We start from the raw sequence: 23526 nt of genomic DNA on the forward strand, positions 1-23526 counted from the left end.
TATGACATTGAAGCTCATATGGAGGTTAGTTAACACAGTGTCCAATGAAGGGCCAGGAGTATACAAAATGATGTAGTCTGCATAGAGGTGGATCAGAGAATCGCCAGCAGCAAGAGCGACATCATTGATGTATACAGAGAAAAGAGTCGGCCCGAGAATTGAACCCTGTGTCAACCCCATAGAGACTGCCAGAGGTTCGGACAACAGACCCTCCGATTTGACACACTGAACTCTGTCTGAGAAGTAGTTGGTGAACCAGGCGAGGCAGTCATTTGAGAAACTAAAGCTGTTGAGTCTACCGATAAGAATGTGGTGATTGACAGAGTCGAAAGCCTTGACCAGGTTGATGAATACAGCTGCACAGTACTGTCTCTTATCGATGGCGGTTATGATATCGTTTTGGACCTGGAGCGTGGCTGAGGTGCACCCATGACCAGCTCGGAAACCAGATTGCATAGCAGAGTAGATACGGTGGGATTTGAAATGGTCGGTGATCTGTTTGTTAACTTGGCTTTCGAAGACCTTAGAAAGGCAGGGTAGGATAGATATAGGTCTGTAGCAGCTTGGGTCTAGAGTGTCTCCCCCTTTGAAGAAGGGGATGACTGCTGCAGCTTTCCAATCTTTGGGGATCTCAGATGATACAAAAGAGAGGTTGAACAGGCTAGTAATAGGGGTTGCAACAATTTCAGCTGATCATTTTAGAAAGAGAGGGTCCAGATTGTCTAGCCCGGCTGATTTGTAGGGATCCAGATTTTGCAGCTCTTTCAGAACATTGGATTTGGGTGAAAGAGAAGTGGGGGAGGCTTGGGCAAGTTGCTGTGGCCAGCCTTAGAAAAATGCTTATTGAAATTCTCAATTATCATGGATTTATCAGTGGTGACAGTGTTTCCTAGCCTCAGTGCAGTGGCAGCTGGGAGGAGGTGCTCTTATTCTCCAAGGACTTTATAGTGTCCCAGAACTTTTTGGAGTTTGTGCTACAGGATGCAAATTTCTGTTTGAAAAAGCTAGCCTTTGCTTTCCTAACTGCCTGTGTATATTGGTTCCTAACTTCACTGAAAAGTTGCATATCACGGGGGCTATTCGATGTTAATGCAGTACGCCACAGGATGTTTTTGTGCTGGTCAAGGGCAGTCAGGTCTGGAGTGAACCAAGGGCTATATATGTTCCTGGTTCTAAATTTTTTGGATGGGGCATGCTTATTTAAGATGGCGAGGAAAGCACTTTTAAAGAACAACCAGGCATCCTCTACTGCCAGAATGAGGTCAATATCCTTCCAGGATACCTGGGCCAGGTCGATTAGAAAGGCCTGCTTGCTGAAGTGTTTTAGTGCGCGTTTGACAGTGATGAGGGGTGGTCGTTTGACCGCAGACCCATTATGGACGCAGGCAATGAGGCAGTGATCGCTGAGATGCTGGTTGAAGACAGCAGAGGTGTATTTGGAGGGCAGGTTGGTTAGGATGATATCTATAAGGGTGCTCATGTTTACGGATTTGGGGTTGTACCTGGTAGGTTCATCGATAATTTGTGTGAGACTGAGGGCATCAAGCTTAGATTGTAGGATGGCCGGGGTGTTAAGCATGTCCCAGTTTAAGTCACCAAACAGCACAAGCTTTGAAGATAGATGGGGGGCAATCAATTCACATATGGTGTTCAGGGCACAGCTGGGGGCAGACGGTGGTCTATAGCAAGCGGCAATGGTGAGAGACTTGTTTCTGGAAAGGTGGGTTTTTAAAAGTAGAAGCTCAATTTTTTTGGGCACAGACCTGGATAGTAAGACAGAACTCTGCAGGCTATCTCTGCAGTAGATTGCAACACCGCCCCCTTTGGCAGTTCTATCTATAGTTAGGGATGGATTTTTGGTGGTCTTCCTAAACCAGGATTCAGACACGGCTAAGACATCCGGGTTGGCAGAGTGTGCTAAAGCAGTGAATAAAACAAACTTGTGAAGGAGGCTTCTAATGTTAACATGCATGAAACCAAGGCTTTTGCGGTTACAGAAGTCAACAAAAGAGAGCGCCTGGGGAATGGGAGTGGAGCTACGCACTGAAGGGCCTGGATTAATCTCTACATCACCAGAGGAACAGAGGAGGAGTAGGTTAAGGGTACGGCTAAAGGCTATAAGAACTGGTCGTCTAGTACGTTCGGAACAGAGAGTAAAAGGAGCAGGTTTCTGGGCATGGTAGAATAGATTCAAGGGTAAATGTACAGACGAAGGTATGGTAGGATGTGAATACAGTGGAGGTAAACCTATGCATTGAGTGACGATGATAGAGATATTGTCTCTAGAAACATTATTCAAACCAAGTGAGGTCACCGCATGTGTAGCCGAGTGATCACTGGGTCCAGTGAGTAGCTGGGCGAGCTGGAGACACGGCGATTCAGTGACGTTGCGACCGAAGAAGTCAGTTGTAGCCCCTGCGTGCGGTTACGTCAGCAGATCAGTCGTGATGGATCAGCAGGGCTCCGTGTAGTAAAAGGGTCCTGGCCAATTGGCAAAATAGGTATAGTAGCCCATAAAAAAATGGCTGATGGACTTCTTCAGCTAACAGTCCGGTGTGCTCTAGACAGCTAGCGGGCCGCGGCTAGCAGGGTAGTAGATGGGCATTCAGGGGACATCGCAAGGGGGGAGCCAGTTGAAAAACCCCCTCGGACGTCGGTAGTCCAGTCGTGATGGAACGGCGGGGCTCCGTATCGGCAATAAAAGGGGTCCAGGCCAATTGGCAAAATAGATGTTGTAGCCCAAGGAGTGGCTGATGGACCTCTTCAGCTAGCTGGGAGATGGGCTTGCATCGGGACAGAGACGTTAGCCAGGAGAAGCCAATCGTATAGCAGCTAGCTAGCTGTGATAATCCAAGTGAAGAGGTTCAGAGCTTGTGGTAGGAATCTGGGGATATGGAGAATAAGAATTCCGATACGCTCTGGGTTGAATCGCATTGTGCAGACTGGCAGGTGTTGTCTGGGCTAAAGGTTAGCAGTGGCTAGCTAACTACTAGCTAGTTAACTGGTTATCTTCTGCTGGGGGTTCCGGTTCTGAAGTAAATAAAATAGCAGATTCATACCACATTGGGCGAGGCGAGATGCAGGAGAGTATGTTGAAGTTGGGGTTAAGAATTTTTTTTTTATATATTTTTTTAAAAATAAAAATTATAATAATATATACCAAGAAAAAATATATTAAAAGATATATCCACGGGACACGACAAGATGAAGACAAAAGACGCCTGATTGCTACGCCATCTTGGATTTCAACCATCTTGGATTAAGGAACTACAGCTACAGACACATGTCAAATTATATTACAGATACAGAGTCAAAGTACTGAAATTTGGTTGGTAGGCTAATTGCTCGTGGAATATTTGTAAGGGGTGTGTTGGTGCTGATTTCGCTTCTTTCTACCCCTCCAACAAGGGTAGTAGTTGCAAATTTGCCTCCGTTTATTACGGATGATCAAATCAGGAGTCGTTTTGGTAAGTTTGCTAGTGGGTTTCGTGTACTTTTGCCAGGTTTTCAAGCAGATGCCGTTAAGCACGTTGTTTTGTTCTGGAGGCAAGTGTTTATGTTTCTGAATAACAATGAGCAACAGCTAAATGTGCATTTTAAAGTGAGGCATGGGGAGGGGCTCTACGCAGGGTTTGTGTGGGGATTTGGGGCAAAAGAGTTTTGCTTGCCCACATAAAGGCCGTAGACCAGGTGAGGGCACAAGCGCCAGTGGGGGAAATCGAGGTCAACGTGCAGGGGGCAATGAGATGCAGACAGCAGAAGCTGGTGGTGTAGATGATGCTGGGCCTAGTCATACCAGAGATGGTGGTGTAGATGAGGCTGGGATAGTCAGGCTAGAGATGGTGGGGTAGCTGAGGCTGGGTCTAGTCATGCTATGGATAGTGGTATAGCGGAGGCTGGGTTTAGTCATGCTAGAGATGGTGGGGTAGCTGAGGCTGGGCCTAGTCAGGTTATGCTAGTGGATGAGGAGAGTATAGTGGGGAATTGTAAGAGACTGGGGGGGAGGAGGGGGGTGTCAAGCAGAAAAGGAAAAAGGGGGAAAAGAAAGGAGGTGGGAGGGGAGAGGCTGGTGTGGTCAAAGGCAACATGGAACCTTTGCCTGGTGCTGGGGGAGGGGCCCTGACCAGAGAGGAAGGGCAGGTGGCCAGGATGGGAGATGGAGATGAGGAGGAAAGTGAGTCTGAGGAAGAGGATGATGAGGAGGTTTTTTTTCAGACTCCTCTTCAATGGGTCCGGAGCTGACAGCCAGTCAAGCAGAGGGGTCAAAGTACACATTGAGTGAACTGACAAGGTTCCTGAATGAGACCAAGAGGAAAAAAGTTAATCTTGATCTTAATCTTTTTTCTGAACCGAGCAAGTTTGTAAGATCAGTACAACATGCTATGAAAAATGAGGGGCATGGTGTCCTCTCACCCAGGAAACGGTTTAGGCTGAGGAAGTGGGTCACAACAGTGTGTAAGGGTCTACCTTCAGACACTGTTTAGATGTATAGTTTTTTTCTGGCACTGGGGCTTTTTGAGCTTTGCTATTGGTCTCTTTCTTTGCTGGTTCTTCTCCCACTTCTTATGGAGACTCTTCGGGTAGGATCGCTCAATATAAATGGCGCCAGAGATGCGGGAAAGAGGAGTGTGTTGGGTGAATATGTGTTGTTTCTGCAGGAGACGCATAGTGATGTAGTGAATGAAGTTGATTAGGGGTTCTGGTGGAAAGGGGCAAGTGTGTTGAGCCACGGGACAAATTTTTGTGCAGGGGTGGCAGTCCTTTTTGTACAGGGTCTGTCTGTAAAAATGTGCTCCTCAAAGGAGGTGTGTAGGGGTAGGCTGCTTGTAAAAGCAGAAATTAACAACACGGGTTTTGTCTATATAAATATGTATGCGCCTAACACAGGGAGAGAGAGGGGGGTTCTATTTGGGAGTCTTAGACAGGAACTCTCACTGGTAGCGCCTGAGGAGATGCTGGTGGTCGGCGGGGTGTGGAACTGTACAATGGATTTTACGAAAGACTGAAATGGGGAAGAGCCTCATTCAGTGTCAGTGGGAGTGTTAAGGGACATCATTAATCAGTTTGCCCTAGTGGATGTTTGGAGAACTAAACACCCCAACACAAGACAGTATACATGGGTGAAGCTTTTTGGGGCTAGGGTGAGTGCAGCCCGACTTGATCGTTTTTATATGTCCAGGAATCGGAGCAATAGTCTGTTGGGCGCTACCATTCTCCTGGTGGAGTTTTCAGATCACCACATAACCATGGCTCGGCTGTCTATTTCACCAGGGCCCTGGCAGGCATCCTATTGGAAGTTTAATGTAAAGCTCTTACAAGATGCCACTTTTTGCTCAGGTTTCCAGATCTTTTGGGAAAGGTTGGGGCAGCGAAGAGAGGAGTATGAGTCTCTGAGTCAATGGTGGGATGTTGGAAAAGTCCAAATGCAGCTTTTCTGTCAACAGTATATAGCTCTCTCAACATCAGAGGCTAGGAGAGTATTGGGGGAACTAGAGCGTTGTATTAGTGAGATGGAGGTAGAAATGGTGGGGCAAGGCAATGTAGGCCTCCAGGCTAATTTATCTGAATTACGTAGGGACTTGGGTATTTTTTTCCAGGTTAAAGCAAAAGGGAGCACTTGTAAGAGCTAGGTTCTCCATGCTCAAGGAGATGGACGCTCCCAGCTTCTTCTTATTTGGTTTGGAAAGACAGAGCAGTGAAGCCAAGGGTATGCATTGTCTACGGCTGTCTGATGGGCGGGTGACCTCTGTGGTGGGAGAGATGCGGGAGCGAACTGTGGAGTTTTATACTGAGTTGTATAGGGCAGAAATGTGTGATCCTATGTGTGCTCAGGTCTTGTTCGCAGATCTCCCTAAGCTCCCTCTGGCACAGAGGGATGAAATTGGCATTCCTCTGTTGTCCCATGAACTGGCAGAGGCCGTAACCCAGATGTCCCCCGGTCGTGCACCGGGGGTTGATGGACTCCCAGTGGAGTTTTATAAAAAATTCTGGGGAATAATTGGACCTGACTTCTTTTGCGTGTTGCGTGAAGGCGTTGGGGTAGGAGAGTTGCCGATGAGCTGCCGTCGGGCGGCTCTGACTCTCATGCCCAAAAAAGGGGACTTGTGTGAACTTACAGTTTTTCTCAATTGCTAAAACACTAAAACCCATTGGCTGAACAAAGTTCTCAGTTGCCTGGACTCATTTAGCTAATTATGCAGTCTGTTGTCAATACCTTAAACCATTTCACATGGTAAAACACAATTTGCAGATCTCACTTAGACTTTTCAGCAAAACTCTAAACACATTCTCAAAACACATTCTGCACTGTAATGCACATGTCATCCATACTGGTAAACACAAGTGGCAACAATCAAATACAAATAGAGAACACATGTCATTGATTGAACACAACCACTCAAAATTGATTTAACCTGTTTGAAATGATGCGACACAACCAATATAAGCCAGTTCAGAGAGCAAACAGGTTGTTGAAGGTGGGAAGGAGAAAGTCTGAGAATGGATAGAAGAAACAATGTGAGAGGACGAGGACGAGTGCGTATGCGAGGTGGGCGACGAGGAGGAGGAGGGCAAGAAAGAGGAAGAGGAGGACGAAGAGGAAGACAAAGAGTGGAAATATCTGATGAAATTCGAGCAACAGTTATAGACCATGTTTTTGTCCATGGACTGACAATGAGGAAAGCAGGACTTAGAGTGGAACCCAATTTGAGCCGATTTTCTGTGTCCACCATAGTAAGGACATTCAGAGAAGAGAACAGGTACAGTATACTACTGTATTTTTGTAATTGCAAATTTACTGTACTACACTATATGCACCTGTTTCAATAGACATTTGTAAAGTTAATCACTTTATGTATTGTACTGCATGAATATGTTTTGTAACTGCACAACTACTTTTTGTAGAATTGCAAGGCTGCCACATGCAGGTGGAAGGACAGTTATATTCACTTGGGAGCAAGAGGCCGTTATAGTTGCCATGGTCCTTCAAGATAATGCAATACAACTCAGAAAAATCCAGGAACGAGTGATACAAGACAACACACACTTCCAGGGAATCGACAGTGTGAGCATTTCCACAATTGACCGTGTCCTCCATCATAACAGGATGCGAATGAAACAAGTATACAGAGTACCTTTTGAGCGCAACTCACCAAGGGTGAAAGAACTGCGAGCTCAGTATGTGGAAGTAAGTGTACATTCAGAAACATTTACTGTAATCCAGATTGTCTACAATACTAACACATACTATGTGAATGACATTACTCTTCAGTACATGCAATGTATGTGAATCAGAAGTGCATACAGTAGGCCTAATTGTACTCTACAGTATAGTACTGTCTCTGTACGACTTACAAAATCCTACATACAGCATATTGTATTTCTACACAGACAATATTTGACTTGGAATCCTTGGACAGGCCCCATGAGTTCATCTTTGTCGATGAAGCAGGCTTCAATCTAACAAAGAGGAGAAGGAGAGGCCGAAACATGATTGGACAGCGGGCCATTGTTGAAGTCCCTGGTCAACGAGGTGGCAATGCCACAATCTGTGCTGCTATCAGCAGCCATGGTGTTCTACATCACCATGTTACACTCGGGCCATATAACACCCAGCACCTTCTGAGATTTATTGCCAATCTAAGAGATATTTTATTTGAGCAGCAGGTTCAAGAGCAGCAGGGTCAAGAGCTAAATGAGAATCCCATTCCCACCTATGTGATAGTGTGGGACAATGTCAGTTTCCACCGAGCTGCTCAGGCAAGGGAATGGTTTAAACATCAATGGGCAGTTTATGAATTTGTACCTCCCTCCATACTCGCCTTTCCTGAATCCGATTGAGGAGTTCTTCTCCTCTTGGAGATGGAAAGTGTATGATAGACAACCCTACACCAGAGTAAATCTGCTGCAAGCCAGGGATTTAGCCTGTGGTGATATAGGTGAGGAATCATGTCAGGGCTGGATACGGCACGAGGCTTCTTCCCCCGTTGCCTCAGGAGGGACAATATTGCTTGTGATGTCGACGAAGTGCTCTGGCCTGACCCAGCCCAAAGACAAGAAGAATCACATTGGTCACATGTTTACTCCTTTGATTTTTGTCCCTTTTAGTATTGTATACTGTAGTACAGTGCATTGTACGCTGTATACTGTACAATGGACAAATTGTATGGCCCTGAACATTGTGCTTTCCATTTATTAACAGTACTGACTGCTTAATAGATTTTGACTGGTTGCAGGTTCATATCAACAAAGAACAAGAATTACAGTATCACAGAGATAAAGGACAAGTTTGTGAGATGCAGGGTACAGTACTGTAAAAATAGGGGTACAAGGAGGAGGAAGAACAAAAAACAAAATTGCAAAGAGCAAAGCCGTATAGTAATTTCTGATCAATTTTGAGCTACTATGATAGAACATGTTTTCGTTCATCAAAAGACAATGACGGAAAAATATGAATCTTTTTTTAGAATAAAAATGTACTTCTCCCTGAGAATTGTATGTTTTGAAAAATGTGTTTTCTATTTTTCGGTGTATTGTTTACTGACTGCTTGAGAGTGTATATCATTTTGATCACTTTGTTTATGATTTGAGAGCAGTGTTTGATTTTGAACACAGGTAAAACTGTTTTGAGGCGAATGTTTCATTTTGCGAGAGGAGTCAGAGGTTATGTAAATAGTGCTTGAAGATGAGGTTTTGTGTTTAATGTTTTCAGGAAATGGAGCAAGGTTTCAGAAATTGTGTTTTAGCAATTGAGAAAAACTGTAATAAGAACTGGAGGCCTGTGGCATTGCTCTGTGTGGACTACAATATATTTGCCAAGGTCCTCTCTAACAGACTGAAGTTCCATCTGGACTCGATAGTACATAAGGACCAAACATATTGTGTACCGGGACGCTCAATCACGGACAACTTGTTCTTAAAATGGTGTAAAATAGTCATATGTTTGAAAAATGGAAGTTTTCTTTCGTTGTAAAGCCTTTTTGAAATCGGATAGTGTGGTTAGATTAACGAGAGTCTTGTCTTTAAAATGGTGTAAAATAGTCATATGTTTGAGAAATTGAAGTAATAGCATTTCTAAGGTATTTGAATATCGCGCCATGGGATTCCACTGGCCGTTGAGTAGGTGGGACGATTTCGTCCCACATACCCTAGAGAGGTTAAACTTTCATGAAATCACAAGTGCAATACATCAAAATAAAGCTTAACTTGTTGTTAATCCAGCCGCCATGTCAGATTTCAAAAAGGCTTTACGGCGAAAGCAAACCATGTGATTATCTGAGGACAGCGCCCAGCACACAAATGCATAACAAATCATTTTCAACCAGGGAGTTGCGATATAATATATGCCTTACCTTTGAAGATCTTCTTCTGTTGGCACTCCAAAAGGTCCCAGTTACATGACAAATGGTCCTTTTGTTCGATAAAGTCCTTTTTTATATCCATAAAAACTCAGTTTAGCTGGCACGCTTCAGTCAATAATCCACTCATTTTCCCTCCTTCAAAATGCATACAAAATTAATCCCAAACGTTACCAATAAACTTATCCAAACAAGTCAATCAACGTTCATAATCAAACCTTAGGTACCCTAATATGCAAATAAACAATCAAATTTAAGATGGAGAATCGTTATTTTCTTTACCGGAGAAAAATACCAACGAACTCGCTCTCATTCACGTGCTTGGAAACACTACAGCCAAAATGGGAGCCACCTACAAAAACTACAATTTCTGGCAAATTTTTCCAAAAACCAGCCTTGACATCTAGTGGAAGCCCTAGGAACTGTAATCGGGCACGATTTTGCCCTATTATAAAAGTGCCAGCCATTGAAATCAGTGGTAGGATGAATTCTTTTTTTGGTGGGGGATGGTTTGTCCTCGGGGTTTTGCCTGCCATTTCAGTTCTGTTATACTCACAGACATTATTTTAACAGTTGTAGAAACTTTAGAGTGTTTTCTATCCAAATCTACCAATTGTATGCATATCCTAGCTTCTGGGCCTGAGTAGCAGGCAGTTTACTTTGGGCACTCTTTTCATCCGTATGTCAAAATACCGCCCCCTATCCCAAAGAAGAACCTCTTACATCTAGACGTTCCGCTAGCGGAACACCTGCTCCAATAGCCAATGATGGGCGTGGCGCGAATTACAAATTCCTCAAAAATACAAAAACTTCAATTTTTCAAACATATGACTATTTTACACCATTTTAAAGACAAGACTCTCCTTTATCTAACCACACTGTCCGATTTCAAAAAGGCTTTACAACGAAAGCAAAACATTAGATTATGTCAGCAGAGTACCCAGCCAGAAATAATCAGACACCCATTTTTCAAGCTAGCATATAATGTCACATAAATCAAAACCACAGCTAAATGCAGCACAAACCTTTGATGATCTTCATCAGATGACACTCCTAGGACATTATGTTATACAATACATGCATGTTTTGTTCAATCAAGTTCATATTTATATCAAAAACCAGCTTTTTACATTAGCATGTGACGTTCAGAACTAGCATTCCCACCGCAAACTTCCGGTGAATTTACTAAATTACTCACAATAAACGTTCACAAAAAACATAACAATTATTTTAAGAATTATAGAAACAGAACTCCTTTATGCAATCGCTATGTCCGATTTTAAAATAGCTTTTCGGCAAAAGCACAATTTGCAATATTCTGAGTAGATAGCTCGCCATCACGGCTAGCTATTTTGACACCCACCAAGTTTGGCACTCACCAAACTCAGATTTACTATAAGAAAAATTGGATTACCTTTGCTGTTCTTCGTCAGAATGCACTCCCAGGACTTCTACTTCAATAACAAATGTTAGTTTGGTTCAAAATAATCCATAGTTATGTTCAAATATCCTCTGTTTTGTTCGTGCGTTCAAGACACTATCCGAAGGGTAACGAAGGGTGATGCGCCCGGCGCGTTTCGTGACATAAAATGTCTAAATATTCCATTACCGTACTTCGAAGCATGTCAACCGCTGTTTAAAATCAATTGTTATGCGATTTTTCTCGTAAAAAAGCGATAATATTCCGACCGGGAAACCCTGAAGACTGAAAATCTAAAATGGACTCTTCACATGCACGCGCGCCCCCGTCTCATTGTTCTCTGATCGACCACTTACCAAATGCGCTACTGTTTTTCAGCCATGGCCTGCAAAGTCATCATTCAACGTTCTGCCACCTTCTGAGAGCCTATGGGAGCTGTAGGAAGTGTCACGTTACAGCAGAGATCCTCAGTTTTCAGTAAAGAGAGTGTAGAAGGCCAAGAAATGGTCAGAGAGGGCACTTCCTGTAAGGAATCTTCTCAGGTTTTTGCCTGCCATATGAGTTCTGTTATACTCACAGACACCATTCAAACAGTTTTAGAAACTTTAGGGTGTTTTCTATCCAAATCAAACAATTATATGCATATTCTAGTTTCTGGGCAGTAGTAATAACCAGATTAAATCGGGTACGTTTTTGATCCGGCCGTGCAAATACTGCCCCCTACCCTAGAGAGGTTAATATTTATAGTAATTTAATTTGAACTTGGCGCTCTGCAATTTCACCGGAAGTTAGAGTCCCACTAATCCACAAGAACTTAATCAGGGACATGTTGGACTTTGAGAGGTTCTAATGTGAACTCTGGACTGGTCTCTTTAGATCAAGAGAAGGCTTTTGACAGAGTGGACCATGAGTATTTGTTTATTGTTATGTCTGTGTTTGGGTTTGGGAAGAGTTTTTTGACCTGTGTGAAGCTGTGTATGCTGGGGCGTCAGGTATGGTCAAGGTGGGAGGGGGGCTCAGTAGGCCAGTCTGGGTGAGACGGGCATTAGACAAGGATGGCCTCTATCTGGGCAGTTATATACACTAGACATTTAGCTTTTTTGGGACTGCTACGCAGGAGACTGCAGGGAGTGTGCTGGACAGGCATAGATGTGGTGACAGGCATAGCAGTGTCAGCATATGCAGATGACGTTTCTGTGAAGGTCAAGGATGGTCAGGATATGCAGGCACTAGAGACCAGTCTGAAGGTGTACGAGGGAGCTTCATCAGCTAAGGTAAACTGGGGCAAGAGCAATGCTCTGTTATGTGGGGCATGGGGGATAGGGCCCCTCCTCTGCTTCCAGGGGGTTTGCAGTGGGGTTGTGAAGGGCTTAAAGTGTTGGGGGTGTACCTGGGCTCGGAGAGGTGGGTCAGGAAGAACTGGGAGGGGCTGTTACAGGCAGTGGTGTCAAGACTGGCCAGGTGGAGGTGGCATATAGAGGGAGGGTGCTGATAATCAACAACCTGGTGGCATCTTCCCTGTGGCATAAACTGGCTGTCCTCAACCCCCCTCACTGGTCTGCTCGCAGACCTGCAATGCATGCTGGTGGACTTTTTCTGGTCAGGCCATCACTGGCTGAGGGCGGCAGTGTTGTACATGACCGTCCACAAAGGAGGACAGGGCCTGGTGGAACTGGAGAGCAGGATGGCTGCTTTCCGGCTAAAGGCAGTGCAGAGACTGCTCCACCATAATGATGTTGGCTGGAGGGAACCAGCATGCGGCTGCTGAGGAGAGCTGGCGGATTAGGGTTGGACCGGCAGCTGTTCCTCATGAAGCTGGAGAGGCTGAGTACAGCAGGTCTCTCAGATTTTTACTCTGCAGTGCTGAGGGCCTGGCAGCTGCTAAGGCCCACACTAGAAGGGGGTGTGCAGCCTGGGCTGTGGGTGTGGGAGGAGCCTATTTTCCACAACCCAGCCATCCCTTTGAGATCGGTTCAGTCGGCCACCCTGCAGAGGCAACTGATGGCAGCGAGTTTACAAAGGTTGGGTGACCTGCAACTACTGGGAGAGGAGGGGTGGAAAACCCCGGAAGTCATGGCACAATAAACAGGAATAACATCTCTTAGGCTGCTGGAGAAATTCCTGGAGGAGGTCCAGGAGGCACTGTCTGAGCCGGTAAGGGGGTTGTTTGAGCGGCCAAAGGGGGAGGGGCCACCAATGTTTCCGCCACTGCAGGTGACGGCAGAGACTGGAGACTAGCAAGGGGGTCTGGAGGACTTGCTAGATTTTAACACTCTGAGCCTGGGGGAGTTTGAAGGGGTGAGAGGTAAAGCCCTCTACAACCTCTGCGTTAACCTGTTTGGGACAGGGGACAGTATTTTCACTTTCGGATGAAAAACGTGCCCATAGTAAACTGCCTGCTACTTGGGCCCAGAGTCAAATATCTGCATATTATTAGTAGATTTGGATAGAAAACACTCTGAAATTTCTAAAACTGTTTGAATGATGTCTGTGAATATAACATAACTCATATGGCAGGCAAAAACCTGAGAAGAATCCAACCAAGAAGTGGGAAATCTGAGGTTTGTAGTTTTTCAAGTGATTGCCTATCTAAACTACAGTGTCTGTGGGGTCATTTTGCACTTCCCAAGGCTTCCACTGGATGTCAACAGTTTAGAACCTTGTTTCATGCTTCTACTGTGACTGGGGAGAGAATAAGAGGGGATTCAACAAGTGGACTAGGCATCAGGCATAGGCTTTGTGAAGGTTTTCTCCAGTTTAGCCCTCAACTATGCCCACCAGTAGAGATGGACAGTGGCCCAATATCTCAGTGCCCAACAGAGGCACGAGCAGGAAGCTGGGAAGTTCAAGGCACAGGTGGAGAGAACCAGGGAGTTGGTGTTGAAAGCCGAAAAAGATAAGCTACTGCTAGCCCAGGAACTGTGTGTGAGAACAGATAAATTGGAAGATCTGGCTAACACTTATAACAAATAATGCGAACAAACTCTTGACCAAGTCCGTATTCTAAAGGAACTACTTGGTTTTACCAAAACTAATTAAGATGAAGTCCATGCAAAACTAGATGAAGCTGATGAGATAGCTAGAAACAGGTGCGAGCAACTTGATTCCCTGCAAACGGTTGTGAATGAAACTACTCAAAGCAATAATGTTCTATTTCAAAAGGTGCAGACCAAAGACGAGCAGTTAATGAACACAATGACCAAATTGGATGATCAAACAACAGAACTCCTTGAAGTCGCTGATTTAATGAAGAATGAGAAAGACTATGTGTGAAAGTCGGAAAATGTGACCTCTAAACAAAAGGAGGACATCTCATCACTGGATCTCTCGACCCACACTCGAGACCTCTCCCTGCAAACCATGACAGATAAGTATGAGGCCAAGCGGAGCAAGTACGACACCTACGTGTCTAAAATAAACACCCTCAACTCCCAGGTGGTCTCTGCGACGCAGTAGAATACCACCCTTAGGTATCATCTGGAGGAACTCCAAAACAGTCACGCGCTCTCGCGGGACAACTGAACCAAGCAACCTAGCTCACATCTGGAGCTCAGGGAACAAGGGAATGTAGACGACAGGAGATTTCAGCCTTTTCTCTTGGCCATACGACCCACAGCGACATGGCGCCTCCTCGTCAACACAACCACAGCTTGACTTTTCCTCTTGGCCTTTCGGCCCACAATTCTCCAAGGGAGAGTGCAGATGCTCCCCACACACTTGGCAAGGATCGCCTTCACAAAATCGTCAAAAACTTCTGCCTCTTTGACCCCGTTCCAGGAAAGCCAAACGACACAGAAATTCTTAGCAGACATTGAGGACGCCTTGGATGGCTACCCAAATGCTACAAATGCCGACAGGCTCTACCTATTGAAGCGAATGTCCAACAGACAGGTGACAAGGTTCATCTATCAACAATAGCAACACGTGCAAAACGACTACGCTAAACTTGCCACGGTTTTGAAAATAGAATTCCGTGGTTCTGTGACTCGCAAACACGACAGCTCGTTGGCTAACAATTTCAAACAAGCTCGAAATGAACACCCACAAGCCTACTACCATAGGCTTCGTTCAGCTTACTTTGGCATTGACACTGAAACAGGAATGGAAGACCTATTACCATTCAAACAACTGTTTCTGTCAAACATGTCTCCCAACTTCATCAACTACTTGGGCCCTACTGCCCACATTGGTTGCCGATCTCGACGCTCCGAGAACTTGCAAGGACCGCTTTTGAAGCATCAAAAGCAAGCCGGGCTAAGAGCCCGGACACCTCGATTTTCAAGCTTGGGCGGGAACTATCACTTCAATTAGAAGGTGCAGCATCAGGGACAGGGGCGGTAAAAGATGACTCAAAGGGGGTGTCTACCAAGTAACCACGACGCCGATAATCACCGCAGTAACAGTAGCTATGATGAACGTCCCCAACCTAACAGGTCCCGTACCTAAACCTGGGCACTACGTCCCCGCACCTAAACCTCACAATGGGTCAGGACACAAGGGTAACACGCATAACAAGGGCAACAAAGTGTTCAAAAATGATCTAAACGCTAACCCGAGAAGATATAGAAGCTCTGATAAGAGACGCACTGCATCGGAAGAAATTTGAGAAAGAGTACAAGGATACGTCATCATGACTAGGCATAAAATTGTTGGAGACCAAGTCCGCCGAAACTCATGCAATTCGAGAGGACGTCAACATTCCCATTACCCCCAACCTCCTGTTCAGGGACCGCTCGTTCCAGACACAAGCCCTCAGGTTTTGTCTACAGACTTGGATATGGATGTGGAAATGCACAAGTTAACCTTTCTGGCGCAGGCATTCCGCTAACGACCCACCTCGACAACATCCGGTGAAATTGCAGAGCGCCAAATTCAAAATACAGAAATAGTCATAATAAATATTCATAAAAAATACCAGTGTTATACAATGGCTTAAAGAAGAACTTCTTGTTAATCCAGCCGCTTTGTCAGATTTCAAAAAGGCTTTACGGCGAAAGCATACCATGCGATTATCTGAGGACAGCGCCCGCTTACAAAAGCATACAAACATTTTACAACCAAGTAAAGGAATTACAAAAGTCATAAATAGCTATAAAATTAATCACTTACCTTTGAAGATCTTCATACCGTTGTAGTCACGAGTCCCAGCTATACAATAAATGTTTGTTTTGTTCGATAAAGTCCCTCTATATCCCAAAAACTCAGTTTTGTTGGCGCGTTTTGTTCAGTAATCCACTGGCTCCAAGGCGGTCAAAACATGCAGATGAATACATCCTAATGGTACCGGTAAAGTTCGTCAAAACATGTCAAACGATGTTTATAATTAATCCTCAGGTTGTCAATTGTCTAAATAATCGATAATATTTCAACCGGACAATAGCGTATTATAGAAAGGAAAAAACAACAAAGGGTGTGCAATCGGTCACGCACGCAAACCAGCTCAGCGTGATTCTACAGTCCACTGAGAGAAAGGTCTCATTCTTCTTCATTTTTCAGAAAACAAGCCTGAAACAATGTCTAAAGACTGTAGACATCTAGTGCAAGCCATAGGAACTACAATCTGGGTCTTAACCCATTAGAAACTCTATAGGCATTCAATTGAAAATACCCACATCAAAAAAATCCCACTTCCTGGATGGATTTTCCTCAGATTTTCACCTACCATATCAGTTCTGTTATACTCACAAACATTGGAAACATTAGAGTGTTTTCTATCCAGATCTACCAATCATATGCATATCCTAGATTCTGGGTCTGAGTAACAGGCAGGTTACTTTGGGCACGCTTCTCATCCAGACGTCGAAATACTGCCCCCAAGCCATAAGAAGTTTTAAGCAGCGTTGCAACAGATGATTCCTCTCCCATTCCAATAGAGGACCCACTGGGTCACCAAGGTGAGTTATCTTTCTTGGAAATCGACACAGATTACAAACCGCTCTGTTCTCCCAACCCACTCCATTTTGTTGGGGATATAATGAGAAAAACCAACTTGAACAGGCCATACCTTAAAGCAGTCCTGGTGGACTGTTTGACCTGTCAGGCTCTGATAGACTTGTGTTTGACAATTTCCCTCATATCTGAAACTTTGCTGGATGAACTTAAAAGAGCAGTGGACCCAGCAAAATGTTGGTTGAAAACGGAACGTTGCGACATGAATCTTCGAGGTTTCACTTAAGCTACCTCGCCCCTAACCAAGCATCTCCTACTTAAACTCAACTTCGAAAGCGTGTCACTGATATACCCTGTGTGGGTGGGATAGATTTAACCAACCAATGTTGGTCTTCATTGTACAGGTCTTCATTGGTTTTTATCATATATCTTGAATAAAATTCCAACCAGACTTATCCGTTCTCTTTAGGAGTGAATATGAACTCAGCTCGCTCCCAAGTCCTTGCGCGTGACTGAGCCCATGCCTTATAATGGGACACCTACTTCCTTGTGCTGTTATTCCCATCAAATTCACCATCGAATCTTCAAACACCATTCTAAAGACTGTTGACATGTAGTGGAAGCTTTAGGAAGTGCAAAATGAACCCTAAGTCACTGTATACAGTCAAGGCAATCACTTGAAAAAACTACAACCTCAGATTTTTCACTTCCTGCTTGACTTTTTCTCAGATTTTTGCCTGCCATATGAGTTCTGTTATACTCACAGACACCATTCAAACAGTTTTAAAAACTTCAGAGTGTTTTCTATCCAAATCTACTAATAATATGCATATTCTAGTTTCTGTGCCAGAGTAGTAACCTGTTCAAATTGGGTACGTTTTTCATCCGGCCGTGAAAAAACTGCCCCCTAGCCCCAACAGGTTTAACATGTGTAAATATTTGAATGAACATAACAAGATTCAACAACTGAGAAATAAACTGAACAAGTTCCACAGACATGTGACTAACAGAAATTGAATAATGTGTCCCTGAACAAAGGGGGGGTCAAAATCAAAAGTAACAGTCAGTATCTGGTGTGGCCACTAGCTGCATTAAGTACTGCAGTGCATCTCCTCATGGAATGCACCAGATTTGCCAGTTCTTGCTGTGAGATGTTACCCCACTCTTCCACCAAGGCACCTGCAAGTTCCCGGACATTTCTGGAGGGGAATGGCCCTAGCCCTCCCCCTCCGATCCAACAGGTCCCAGACGTGCTCAATGGGATTGAGATCCGGGCTCTTCGCTGACCATGGCATAACACGGACATTCCTGTCTTGCAGGAAATCACGCACAGAACGAGCAGTATGGCTGGTGGCATTGTCATGCTGGAGGGTCATGTCAGGACGAGCCTGCAGGAAGGGTACCACATGAGGGAGGAGGATGTCTTCCTCGTAACACACAGAGTTGAGATTGCCTGCAATGACAATACGCTCAGTCCGATGAGGCTGTGACACATCGCCCCAGACCATGACGGACCCTCCACCTCCAAATCGACCCCGCTACAGAGTACAGGCCTCGGTGTAACACTCATTCCTTCGACGATAAACGCGAATCCGACCATCACCCCTGGTGAGACAAAACCGCGATTCGTCAGTGAAGAGCACTTTTTGCCAGTCCTGTCTGGTCCAGCGACGGTGGCTTTGTGCCCATAGGCGACGTTGTTGCCGGTGATGTCTGGTGGGGACCTGCCTTACAACAGGCCTACAAGCCCTCAGTCCAGCCTCTCTCAGCCTATTGCGGACAGTCTGAGCACTGATGGAGGGATTGTGCGTTCCTGGTGTAACTCGGGCAGTTGTTAGCATCCTGTACCTGTCCCACAGGTGTGATGTTCGGATGTACCGATTCTGTGCAGGTGTTGTTACACGTGGTCTGCCACTGTGAGGACGATCAGCTGTCCGTCCTGTCTCCCTGTATTGCTGTCTAATTGTCCTGGCCACATCTGCAGTCCTCATGCCTCCTTGCAGCATGCCTAAGACATGTTCATACAGATGAGCAGGGACACTGGGCATCTTTCTTTTGGTGTTTTTCAGTCAGTAAAAAGGCCTCTTTAGTGTCCTAAGTTTTCATAACTGTGACCTTAATTGCCTACCATCTGTAAGCTGTTAGTGTCTTCACGACCATTGCACAGGTGCATGTTCATTACTTGTTTATGGTTCATTGAACATGCATGGGAAACAGTGTTTAAACCCTTTACAATGAAGATCTGTGAAGTTATTTTGATTTTTACGAATTATCTTTGAAAGACAGGGCCCTGAAAAAGGGACGTTTTTTGTTTTTGCTGAGTTTACTAGGCAGTGTCAGAGGAAGGCCCCAAAAGACTCCAGTCACACAAGTCATAGACTATTCTCTCTGCTACCACACAGCAAGCGGTACCAGAGCGCCAAGTCCAGGACAAGTCTAGGCTCCTTAACAGTTTCTACCCTCCAGCCATAAGACTGCTGAACAATTAATCAAAAATGGCCACCTGGACTATTTACATTGACGACCCCCCCTTTGTTTTAACACTTCTGCTACTCGCTGTTTATTATCTACGCATAGTCACTTTACCCCTACCTACCTGTACACATTACCTCGACTAACCTGTACCCCCGCACATTGACTCTGTACTGGTACCCCCTGTATACAGCCTCATTATTGGTATTTTAATGTGTTACTATTTTATTACTTTAGTTTATTTAGTAAATATTTTCTTAACTCTATTTGAACTGCATTGTTGGTTAAGAGCTTGTAAGTAAGCATTTCACGGAAAGGTCCACACCTGTTGTTTTCAGCGCATGTGACAAATACAATTGTTTTTGATTTGAGATGAGAGAGAGAAGTAAAGAGAGGAGCGATAGAGAGGAGAGTTAGTAGAGGTAACATTAGGGGAAGGCTTTAGGTCTGAAACAGGTGCTCTTAGTCTCCTCCTCAACTCTGCCCACCATGCATTAGCCCTGATCTATGTGTGTGCTTATGCGTGCGTATGTGTGTCCGCGTGCATGTGTACGGATGAATGTGCCTGCACGCACGTGTATGTATGTGTGTGTGGTTGTTCCCTCAGGTCAGCCTCTCCTCTCTATAATCCAGAGATTTTCCACTCTGCTGCTTCCATTGTTAGCAGGAGAAAAGACAGGAACAGACTACTGCTCTCACACTCCTCTACTTCCCAACCCAACCCCTGTATATCAAACACTATAACACTAATACCCTAGCTACTTCAGTCTAATATGACAGATTTGTGTTACTAACTGGCACCTTTCAGACTCCATTTAACCTTGATATGTGTAATTCCCATGGGCCTAATTTTAAAGCTTCAAACCAATAACTCTGATTATACCTGAAGATGCTTATCAGAAAAACCTATATGTGTGATTAACATGAACTCTAATGTATACACCTATGTCAATACACCTTCATTCCTTTCCTTATCTCACTAGAGCAGGGGTCTCCAACAGGTCGATAGCGAGCTACCAGTAGCTCGCAGCCCACCTACGAGCAGCTCGCTAAACAATTCTCAAAGTACATGCAATTTTCACCTGTTCCACTGCAAACTGTCGTAAACAAACATCACAAGTATCAGACACTGCCAGCTCCAATATACAGTGCGTTCAGAAAGTATTCAGACCCCTTGACGTTTTCCACATTTTGTTAAGTTACAGCCTTATTCTTGATTGAAATGTATTAAATATTTTTTCCCCTTATCAACCAACACACAATACCCCATAATGACAAAGCAAAAACAATGTAGACATTTTTGCAAATATCACATTCACATAAGTATTCTGTCCATTTACTCAGTACTTTGTTGAAGCACCTTTGGCAGCAATTACAGCTTGGCACACCTGTATTTGGGGAGTTTCTCCTATTTTTCTGTGCAGATCCTCTCAAGCTCTGTCAGGTTGGAACGGGAGCATCGCTGCACAGCGATTTTCAGGTCTCTCCAGAGATGTTCGATTGGGTTCAAGTTCGGGGTCTGGCTGGGCAACTCAAGAACATTCAGAAACTTGTCCCAAAGCCACTCCTGTGTTGTCATGGCTGTGTGCTTAGGGACGTTGTCCTGTTGGAAGGTGAACCTTCGCCCCAGTCTCGATCCTGTTTAGTCTCCCAGTCCCTACTTCTGAAAAACATCCCCACAGCATGATGCTGCCACCACCATGCTTCACTGTAGGGATCGTGCCAGGTTTCCTCCAGAAGTGACGCTTGGCATTCAGGCCAAAGAGTTCAATCTTGGTTTCATCAGAACAGAGAATCTTGTTTCTCATGGTTAGTCTTTTTAGGTGCCTTTTGGCAAACTCCAAGCGGGCTGTCATGTGTCTTTTATTGAGGGAGGGCTTCAGTCTGGCCACTCACCCATAAAGGCCTGATTGGTGGAGTGCTGCAAAGATGGTTGTCCTTCTGGAAGGTTCTCCCATCTCCACAGAGGAACTCTGGAGCTCTCTCAGAGTGACCATCGGGTTCTTGGTCACCTCCTTGACCAAGGCCCTTCTCCCCCCGATTACTCAGTTTGACTGGGCGACCAGCTCTAGGAAGAGTCTTGATGGTTCCAAACTTCTTCCATTTAAGAATGACGGAGGCCACTTTGTTCTAGGTGACCTTCAATGCTGCAAAAATGTTTTAGTACCCTTCCCCAGATCTGTGACACAAACCTGTCTTGGCGCTCTATGGACAATTCCTTTGACCTCATGCCTTGGTTTTTGCTCTGACATGCACTGTCAACTGTGGAACCTTATACAGACAGGTATGTGCTTTTCCAAATCATGTCCAATCAATTGAATTTACCACAGGCGGACTCCAATCAATTTGTAGAAACATCTCAAAGATGACCAATGGAAGCAGCATGCACCTGAGCTCAATTTTGAATCTCAAAGCAATGGATCTTGTCACATAAATTGACGCTGGAGAGACGAAGCAGGTACGAGGAGTCAAACATTTAATAAGGAACGGACATTGAACGAGACAGGAACAGCGTCAGCACAAGGATAACAACGACAAAAACAATTAATGCTTCAGCATTGAACAGAGCAGGGGAACTGACAAATATAGGGGAGGTAATAAACAGGTGATGAGTGAGTCCAGGTGAATCCAATATCGCTGATGCGCATGACAAGGGAAGGCAGGTGTGTGTAATTTATGATGGCAGGACTGAGTGATGCAGGGCAGCCTGGTGCCCTCAAGCGCCAGGGGGAAGAGCAGGAGCAGGCGTGACAGTACCCCCCCTCTAGGGGCGCCACCCGGCGTCCCTCCTGGGCGAGCCGGCTGAGGCATGGGAGCCTGACGATCCGGCTGAGGCAAGGACGCCTGTCAATCCCGCTGCAACAAGGGAGCCCGATGAGCGGGTGGAGCTTGACGTGGAATGGAAACATGCCGAGCCAACCGAGGCAAGTAAACCTCTCGAGCCAGCCAGGGCGTGGAAGCCTGACGGGCTGGCTTAGGCACCCCTGGTTCCATCGGCAGCGGAATCCACCCCGACGTCACCAACAAAACAAACAACAACAAAAAAAACTTCTGGGCCAGCTGGGCGAACAAGACCTGACGATCCAGCTGAGGCCCAATGTGGGATGGGCGCCTTCCGAGCCAACCGGGGCAAGGAAACCTCTCGAGCCAGCTAGGGTGTGGAAGCCCGACGAGCTGGCTAGGCTCCCCCGGTTCCATCGACGGAGACCCAGAACCGACGTCACCACCAACCGGAATGTCAGTACTCCCCGATGCTTCATATGTTGACTGATGCATTCTGTCACAATAATTGATGCTGGAGAGACGAAGCAGGTACGGGGAGTCAAACATTTAATAAGGAACGGACATGGAACGAGAAAGGAACAGCGTCAGCACAAGGGTAACAACGACAAAAACAATTAATGCATCAGCAGGGAACAGAACAGGCGAACTGACAAATATAGGGGAGGTAATAAACAGGTGATGAGTGAGTCCAGGTGAATCCAATATCACTGATGCGCGTGACGAGGGAAGACAGGTGTGCGTAATTGATGATGGCAGGAGTGTGTGATGCAGGGCAGCCTGGCGCCCTCAAGCACCAGGGGGGAAAGCGGGAGCAGGTGTGACAGATCTGAATACTTATCTAAATAAGGTATTTCTGTTTTTAATTTTTTATACATTGTCAACATTTCTAAAAACCTGTTTTCACTTTTTCATTATGAGTTATTGTGTGTAGATTGATGAGGAACATTTTTAATTTAATATATTTTTGAATAAGGCTGGAACGTAATAAAATGTGGAAAAATCTAATCAACACAACATTGGCATTATCCCACCCCTGGTTAGCAACTATTGGCTTAAAAAGCTAAATCTAAAATAATATCTGCCAATTTTTGCCCCTGTTTGCAATATTGCCCGTCTGTCTGTGTGGTGCATGCTTTTGTTCATCACTCCCCGTGTAGCCAGTCGATGCGATAACCGTCTTGTGGGTTGACAGAAATATTTTCCCCCAAACCTTTTCAATTAAATACCTGGCAGAAGCATATCATGAGTAAGTACATCATTTGTATCTATTTGTTATTTTCCAAATTTGCCATGAGGAGGAGAGAAGAATGTGCCTATTTGAAAGCTACAAAAACATTAGTATCTCTAATGGTAGAAATGGTTGGAGACCCCTGCACTAGAGCTGCCTTTTAGTGTACAGTACATGTTTGGGGTAGTGATGCAACTGCATAATAGAAGGGTATATTTTTTACAATATGCTACAGGGAGGGAAAAAAGTATTTGATCCCCTGCTGATTTTGTACGTTTGCCCACTGACAAAGAAATGATCAGTCTATAATTTAAATGGTTGGTTTATTTGAACAGTGAGAGACAGAATAACAACAAAAGAAATCCAGAAAAACGCAT

General features: G+C 45.0%; 1 protein-coding gene across 1 annotated transcript in view; it reads right to left on the bottom strand.

Moving 5' to 3' along the window:
- Positions 1 to 23526, bottom strand: part of LOC115155827 (transmembrane protein FAM155A-like) — a 168409-nt gene that overhangs the window by 38147 nt on the left and 106736 nt on the right. The window lies entirely within an intron of this gene.

Source organism: Salmo trutta, chromosome 20, assembly GCF_901001165.1.
Source record: "Salmo trutta chromosome 20, fSalTru1.1, whole genome shotgun sequence".
In the NCBI taxonomy this organism is placed as follows: Eukaryota; Metazoa; Chordata; class Actinopteri; order Salmoniformes; family Salmonidae; genus Salmo; species Salmo trutta.